Here is a 9,363-nt window from a genome sequence, read left to right as displayed (position 1 = left end):
GGACAGTAGTAGGAGTGACTGATCAGTTGACTGAAATACCTGTAGCTCAAGACCAACAGATTTCAATGGAGAGTTCAACATTATTTATCCTGAAACAGAAAAAAAAAACCCTTGCTGCTTTCATATGCTTATATTTTAGGGAGCCTTTGTTTAAGAAACATATATTTCTTATGAAGGAGAATGAAGGAACAGTTAAAGTGAGGTGTATTTTTTCAAGGAATTGTGCTTATAAAAATGCTTTTCAAGACCTTAAAATGCTATATAAACATGAGACCACTATTATACCTACCAAAATTATATCTGCTACTACTATCACTAAAATAATAACTATTAATACTAGTACTAACAATAAAAGGCTGTTATTGCCATTGCTACTGCTACTCCCATCACCCCACCCATTACTGATACTACTATCAAGATTACCATAATTTACTTTTAACATTACTATAACAAATCATATGCATGATTTGCTAATCAAAATTTGAAAGTTAATTTCTCAAAATAGTGTGCTTTCTAGAGCTCCCAAATTGGGGTGCAAAAATATATTATACTTTCTAGAGCCCCCATGATGAAGTGCCAAAATATACCATTCAGACTAGCTCTCTGGAGGATCCTGGGACCAGCACGAGTCCTTGGCTTAATGGAGGAGTAATGAAGCAGGAGACCCATGAGGCTGGTCTTCAGCCCAGAAGAATCCTGTTGATAAGGTCAGGTTGGGCTCCCCATCTCCCTATGATGCATCTCACCCTTCTTGAGAAGTTAAGGAGGGCAAGACCACTTGTGTTCTTCTTGAAGCAAGGGATACTTACAGTAAGGAGACATTTACATAATTTACATATCAATAGCAGGGTGCTTATAGTTAACATTTGTGCAGTGTGCTGTGGTTATGTTGTGATATAATGGTTCTATAATTTGCACATGCTCAGTGAGCTGTAGTGATGTAATTATACTACGATATTTAGGGGCTGAGAGGATTTGAAATAAACGGACTCCATCGTTGACCAGGAAGGAAGGAAGGAAGGAAGGGAGAGAGGGAGGATGGGGCAGGTTCTACATTAGCTGTATAAAATGACAGGCAAAAAAGCTAAGGTGATCACAATTAATAAAAACTGAATAGCTTAAGTGATGGAGGTGATAATTCCACTATAATTTAACCTGATAGGACCACTTTCAGAATAATACCTTCAGTTCTGGGAACTATAGGATTTGAAAAAAAAAGACAAAAAGAAATAAAATGTAGTTCCACCCATTTAGCAAAACCCAACACTATCTGATCAGTTTTGCATTCAATGATTTCTGCCATAAGAATAGCATTGACAAATTGGGTCATGATCAAAGAAGAGAGTAGTGGATGCAAAAGGGACTGAAACAGAGATCTAAAAGGATAGTTTAAGAAATTGAGATGGTTATACTATATACAAGAAGACTTCAAGTAACATGACCATTGTCCTCAAGTTTAGTGTAACTCTTGTATAATAGAGAAATTGAATTAGTTTACTTGGTGCCAAGGACAAAAATAGGATTAATTGTCAGAAATTATTAGAGTTAGCTTTAAGAAACAATATCCTAATAATTAGAATCACCCTCAAAAAAAGAGATGTCATTCCTAGATCTTTAAGAAGAGCTAGAGGTCTATTTTTTTAGGGATATTTAAGTTCTTAGTCACATGGGTATTGGAAGAAATGATATAGCAGTCTCTTTCCTTATGAGATTTCATGATTAGGTGGATTAGCTGCTTGTTCAGGGTCTATAGTGAGATGAAGTAGAAGGACAGGGTTAAATGGAAGAACAGTAAAAGTGGAAAGAGGAGAAAAGAATTCTCCATTAAGTTTCTAATGCTTATAAGTATTATTTTTTTTCTTTTTAAAATAGTAATACAATGCCATAGGTAATGTTTCACAAATGAAAAATTAAGTTAATGAATGCAGTGAGTAAGGTAAATTAGTTGGTAAGTGAGAAAATAGGTGCAAATATAGACTTTTTTGAATACTACTCACATCCAAATTAGAGAAAGGGAAATTTTTTTAAAAGATCAAAAACAACAATAACTAGAAAATTGTACTAATCCCTCCACATTTAAAAAAATGTTTTCTTCTCAAAAAAAACTTTCTTCTCTGGGTTAGACATGCTACAACTAAGAGGAAAACGATTATCCTTCTCTCAACAGGAAAGCAGAGGGGGGAATTCAACATTGCTTTACTAAGTCTCAAAACATGTTTTAGGCAGAAACACTCCCTAGGAGTGCCCATAATCAATATTGTTCAGAAGTTTTCTCCCATTTCTGCTTACAGATCCAATGGTAGTCCCAAAATATAACCAAAAAAAAAAAATACTGGTGCAAGTTTCCTTTAAAATGTAATGCTTCAAAGAGATTACAGCAGCTTATCATCAGGATAATATATGATGACCAAGTAGAATTTATACTAGGAATTCAGAGCTGATTCAGTATTAGTAAAACTATCAGCATAATTGACTATATCAATAACTAAACTAACAGAAATCATATGATTATTTCAGTGCATGCACAAAAAGCACTTGACAAAATCCAACCCCTATTCATATTAAAAACATTAGAGAGCAATGGAATAAATGGGTTTTTCCTTAAAAAAAAAATCAGTAGCATTTATTTAAAACCTCCAGCAAGCATCGTATATAAAGGGAATAAATTAGAATCATTCCCAATAAGATCAGGATTGAGACAAGATTGCCCATTATCACCATTACCATTCAATATTGTATTAGAAATGTAAGCTTTAGCAATAAGAGAAGAAAAAAAGGAATTAGAATAATAAAAAAAACAAATTATCACTATTTGCAAATGATATGATGGTACATTTAGAGAATCCTAAATAATCGACTAAAAAAAGTTCTAGAAAAAATTCACAACTTTAGCAAAGTTGCAGGATACAAAATAAATGTATATAAATCATAAGCATTTCTATGTCAGCAACAAAGTCCAGCAGCAAGAGATACAAAGGGAAATTTTATTTAAAATTATTGTGTATAATATTAAATATTTGGGTATCTGCCAAGACAAACTCAGTAACCATATGAACACAATCACAAAACTATTTCCACAAAAATAAAGTCAGATTTAATCAATTGGAAGAAAATCAAGCATTCATGGGTAGGCCAAGCTAATATAATAAAAATGAAAAGTCTACATAAGTTAATATACTTATTCAGTACTATACCAATCAAAGTCCCAAAAATATTTTACAGAGCTAGAAAAAAATAACAAAATTCATCTGGAAGAACAAAAGATCAAGATTTTCAAGGCATTTAATGAAAATAAAAAGTAAAGAAGATAGCCTAGCTATACTAGACCTAAAACTATATAGCAACATAAATAAGAGTAGTCAATAAATGGAATTGTGTCAAGTTAGGTTTATAAGACATAATAGTCAATGACTATAATAATGTAGTATTTGATAAATTCAAAGACCCCAGCTTTTTGGGGAAAAAACTCACTATTTGACAAAAACTGCTGGGAAAATTGGAATTAAATATAGCAGAAACTAGTCATTCACTCACACCTAACACCATATACCTAGATAAGATAGAAATGGGTTCATGATCTAGACATAAAGAGTGATATTATAAGAAAATCAGAAGAATAAAGGATAGTCTACCTCTCAGATCTGTGGAGAAGGAAGAAATTCATGGCCAAAGAATTAGAATGCATTATAGAATGCAAAAGGAATATTGATTTTTCTTGTACATCATGATAATTGTAGAAGAATGTATAAAAGAATTGCACATGTTTAACACACATTGAATTACTTGCTATCTAGGGGAGGGAACTGGAGAAAGGGAGGGAGAAAAAAATTTGGAACACAAGATTTTGTAAAGACTATATATATTTTGAAAATAAAAAACCTTAAAAACAAAACAATGTTGTTTAGTATTCCATTTTTTAAAGAAAAAACTTCTTTTTTACAAAGGATAGAGATAAATTTTCAATTAATTTAATATATAGAAAAATAAAAAGAAATGTTCTCTAGCTTTAAAATATAACTAGGAAAAAAGTGCTAAAAATAATGAAATCATTGATACCTGATATTCAAAATAAATTAACAAACAAGGTTAATTTTAAACCATATACATACACACATATACAAATGTGTAAGCATATACAAACAAGGTTAATTTTAAACCATATATACACATATATACAAATGTGTAAGCATATGTAAGTAGTTGTTTTTGCTTATATGCCTATGTCTGTATAAATTTGTATGTATGAGTTTACATGTATATGTATGTGTGTATATATGTGTGTATATATACATATATACACATATATATTTGCAAGTATGTATGTAAGTTGTATGTATCTTTGTATAGACTGGATTTATTCTAGCACCTATCACCTTCTCTAATCCAGGATAAACAACCTACCTTCTTTCAAGTATTTTTGGACTGCATATTGATAAGAATATCACAAGAACAAACAAGCTAGATAACAGCCCATTTTGTAATAGAAACTCCATTTAAACCTCATTCAATAATAACTACAGGAAAATTAAAAAAAAAAAAAACTAAGACGAGGGAAATGCCATTTTATACTGATTAACTCACCAAGGTCCAAAGTAGGAATAAATCTATTCTCTGCAAACTATTTACTCTTATTATCATTATTTGTGTCTAAGATTGTCTGTTATAGTCTTTGTTTAAGCGTGCATGTGTGTTGGTGTGTTTATGTGTGTGCATGTGTATGTGTGTGTGTATTTCTATATGTATGTATATTGAAGGCCTTTAATAGGTAGCATGATGTAATCAAAAGCATACTGTTGAGAGAACAGAAGACAATGTCTGGAATCCTGGGTCTAACACTAGACTAAGTTATTTGAGAAAATGGCACATACTTATTTAAATCTATCATTTCTTGTCACTTAGGACACATTAGAAGCTTTATAAAGGTGGATCAGAAGAAAGAAAATACGTATATTAAATACTTATTATGAATTACATACTATATTAAGCTCTTTAAAATAGTTCACATGGCCTACACAAAAGTTCTGGGAGGTAGGTACTAATATTGTCCCCTCTTGAGAAAGGAAATAAAAACAGAGGAGAATTGATTTGCCCAGGGTCAAATAGCTAATCGATTTCTCAGGTTGGATTTAAACTCATGGCTTTGAGTCTCAGGTTCAATGAGTTACCTCATTTCCTGTTGAATTGTATAGTAGAGCTATCTTTAATAGTCAATGTGCTTCTGTGAGTCTGTTTTCTCAATTATCAAGGAGAAATATTAAGGTATATACTATGTACCTCATGGGGAATGTTGGGAGGAAAGTGTTTTATAAATTGTAAAACATGACATGAATATTAATTATTGATATTGTTAAGAGTAAGGAGAGATGAAGGGGAAAAGTTGAAAATTCAAAAAATATTGGTCCAAATTTTCTTGAATTTCATTTAGTTTATAGAGTTGTGAACATTCTCTCTGGGTAAAATTCCCATTGATATTTAGAAATCTTGATTTGTATTGTTTTCCCTCATTTGCTACTAATTGCTTTTTAAACAACATTTTCTTGGCATGGCAGTTTTAGAAATGGATATTTCATGGAACAAAAAATGATTTTGAAAAGTGCTATTTGAAGAATTTTTATCTCCAATGTATCCTGTTTATATCTTATGCATACACTGTTGCTTACATGTCTTTCCCATTAGACCGTGAGCTCCTTGATACCTTCCCTTGCATTCTCAGCACTTGACACAATGCCTGGCACATAGTAGCTTTTTTGATGTGATAATTTGTTGTGTTTCTTTAAATGGCAGTGAAAATAAATGCTTCGTGCTCGCTTCGGCAGCACATATACTAAAATTGGAACGATAAAGAGAAGATTAGCATGGCCCCTGCGCAAGAATGACACGCAAATTCGTGAAGCGTTCCATATTTTTATTAAAAACACTTGAGAGTATAGGAATAAATGGACTTTTCCTTAAAATAATCAGCAGCATCTATTTAAAACCATCAGTAAGCATCATATGTAATGGAGACAAACTGCAACCATTCCCAATAAGATCTGTAGTGAAACAAGGTTGCCCACTATCACCGTTACTATTTAATATTGTATTAGAAACGCTAGCTTTAGCAATAAGAGCTGAGAGAGATTAAAGGAATAAGAATAGGCAATGAGGAAGCCAAATTATCACTCTTTGCCGATGACATGATGGTATACTTAGAGAACCCCAGAGATTCTGCTAAAAAGTTATTAGAAATAATCCACAACTTTAGCAAAGTTGCTGGTTATAAAATAAACCCACATAAGTCATCAGCATTCTTATATATCACTAACAAAATCCAACAGTCAGAGTTACAAAGAGAAATTCCATTTAAAGTAACTACTGATAATATAAAATATTTAGGAATCTATCTGCCAAGGGAAAATCAGCAACTTTATGAGTAAAATTACAGACCACTTTTCACACAAATTAAGTCTGATCTAACCAATTGGAAAAATATTAAATGCTCTTGGATAGGGCGAGCAAATATAATAAAGATGACAATATTACCTAAACTAATCTATTTATTTAGCGCTATACCAATCAGACTCCCAAAAAACTATTTTAATGACCTAGAAAAAATAACAACAAAGTTCATATGGAAAAACAAAAGGTCAAGAATTTCAAGGGAATTAATGAAAAAAAAATCAAATGATGGTGGCTTAGCTGTACCAGATCTAAAATTATATTATAGAGCAGCAGTTACCAAAACTATTTGGTATTGGCTAAGGAATAGATTAGTTGATCAGTGGAATAGATTAGGTTCAAGGGATAAAACAGTCAACAAATATAGCAACCTAGTCTTTGACAAACCCAAAGATCCCAGCTTTTGGGATAAGAACTTACTGTTTGATAAAAATTGCTGGGAAAATTGGAAACTAATATGGCAGAAACTAGGCATTGATCCATACTTAACGCCGTACACCAAGATAAGGTCAAAATGGGTTCATGACCTAGGCATAAAGAATGAAATTATTAATAAATTAGAGGAACATAGGATAGTTTACCTCTCAGACCTGTGGAAGGGGAAGGTCTTTATGACCAAAGCAGAACTAGAGATCATTACTGATCACAAAATAGAAAATTTCGATTATACCAAACTGAAAAGTTTTTGTACAAACAAAACTAATGCAGACAAGATTAGAAGGGAAGCAATAAACTGGGAAAATATTTTTACAGTCAAAGGTTCTGATAAAGGCCTCATTTCCAAAATATATAGAGAATTAACTCTAATTTATAAAAAATCAAGCCATTCTCCAATTGAAAAATGGTCAAAGGATATGAACAGACAATTCTCAGATGAAGAAATTGAAACTATTTCTAGTCATATGAAAAGATGCTCCAAGTCATTATTAATCAGAGAAATGCAAATTAAAACAACTCTAAGATACCACTACACACCTGTCAGATTGGCTAAGATGACAGGAAAAAATAATGATGATTGTTGGAGAGGATGTGGGAAATCTGGGACATTTGATGCATTGTTGGTGGGGTTGTGAACGAATCCAACCATTTTGGAGAGTAGTTTGGAACTATGCTCAAAAAGTTATCAAACTGTGCATACCCTTTGATCCAGCAGTGTTACTACTGGGATTATATCCCAAAGAGATTATAAAGAAGGGAAAGGGACCTGTATGTGCACGAATGTTTGTGGCAGCCCTTTTTGTAGTGGCTAAAAACTGGAAACTGAATGGATGTCCATCAGTTGGAGAATGGCTGAATAAATTGTGGTATATGAATATTATGGAATATTACTGTTCTGTAAGAAATGACCAACAGGATGATTTCAGAAAGGCCTGGAGAGACTTACACGAACTGATGCTGAGTGAAATGAGCAGGACCAGGAGATCATTATATACTTCAACAACAATACTATATGATGACCAGTTCTGATGGACCAGGCCATCCTCAGCAACGAGATCAACCAAATCATTTCCAATGGAGCAGTAATGAACTGAACCAGCTACGCCCAGAAAAAGAACTCTGGGAGATGACTAAAAACCATTACATTGAATTCCCAATCCCTATATTTATGCACACCTGCATTTTTGATTTCCTTCACAAGCTAATTGTACAATATTTCAGAGTCTGATTCTTTTTGTACAGCAAAATAACGTTTTGGTCATGTATACTTATTGTGTATCTAATTTATATTTTAATATATTTAACATTTACTGGTCATCCTGCCATCTAGGGGAGGGAATGGGGGGGGGTAAGAGGTGAAAAATTGGAACAAGAGGTTTGGCAATTGTTAATGCTGTAAAGTTACCCATGCATATATCCTGTAAATAAAACCTATTAAATAAAAAAAAATTTAAAAAAATAAATTAGCTTAGATAGAATTGTCATTTTTATTATATTGGCTTGGCTTAACCATGAGAAATAAATATTTTCCAGTTAAAAAAAAAAAAAGGAAATAAATGCTTCAATTAAATTGTAGTTTCTGCAAAATGATGATTAAAATAAACAGTTAGCTAAGTATAAAATGAAGTGATATGGAGATAGTTCCACAAACTTCAAAGTTAAGCAATGAAACTGATTACAAATTAATATAGGAACTGATTCTTCAATTGACTTTTTTCTGATATGGAGAGATACCAACAACAATAAACTTGTAATAAATTATAAATTATAATCAAAAGTGCAACCTGACCATTTAACTTTCTATCAAAATATCCTTTTAGCATTTTGACACATTTTAAAATTCAAATTAATGAATTGTCCTTTTAATATGTGATTTTTATTTCAAAGCAGTAAACATGTAAATCAAACTACTAAGTTTTTATTTGATTAGGAAAAGTGGCCCCATATAGTCTCAAATAATCTCAGAATTCCAATTTTGGATTTAACTTGGAAGTCACATGATTTGATCTGCACCAAAATTATAACCCCTTGTAATATTTTACAAGTTATCTGGCTTTTCCTTGATGATCTCTAGTACATATGAATTAATTTTTTACTGACGCAACCAAATCCTTTATGTAGTAGTTCTAAATTTAGTAATTTAAAAAATTTTTTTATTGAGTCAACTCTTGGTTCTAGGAGACTTCTAATCAATGTTTTCAATTCTTCTCTCTGAGACCAAACAGAACGAGTTTAGTAAGTCCTCTTGCACACAGCAACCTTTCAAATATTTGAATATGAGCAACTGAAATATTGTCCAAGTAGTGATCTGACTGAACACAGGAGAAGCCCCACAAATCAACAAGAAAGGCATAGGTCAACATCAGAGCCATAAGTTAAGCACAATGTATTTGCAGCACACTATTGTGAATCTTGAAAAATTGCCACATTTGGATGTGCTTATATACACATATTTATGTGTATGTACACATAAACATGTGTGCATAC

General features: G+C 32.1%; 1 non-coding gene across 1 annotated transcript; it reads left to right on the top strand.

The window, feature by feature from the left end:
• The first annotated feature begins 5,800 nt into the window (after positions 1-5,800).
• LOC111718984 lies at positions 5,801-5,907 on the top strand. Its single transcript, XR_002769324.1, has one exon. It is a non-coding gene; the product is annotated as a U6 spliceosomal RNA (small nuclear RNA).
• Positions 5,908-9,363: the final 3,456 nt, after the last annotated feature.

Source organism: Sarcophilus harrisii, chromosome 1, assembly GCF_902635505.1.
Source record: "Sarcophilus harrisii chromosome 1, mSarHar1.11, whole genome shotgun sequence".
Lineage (NCBI taxonomy): Eukaryota > Metazoa > Chordata > Mammalia > Dasyuromorphia > Dasyuridae > Sarcophilus > Sarcophilus harrisii.
Note: the sequence above shows the minus strand (reverse complement) of the source record. Positions and strands in the feature narration are given on the sequence as shown.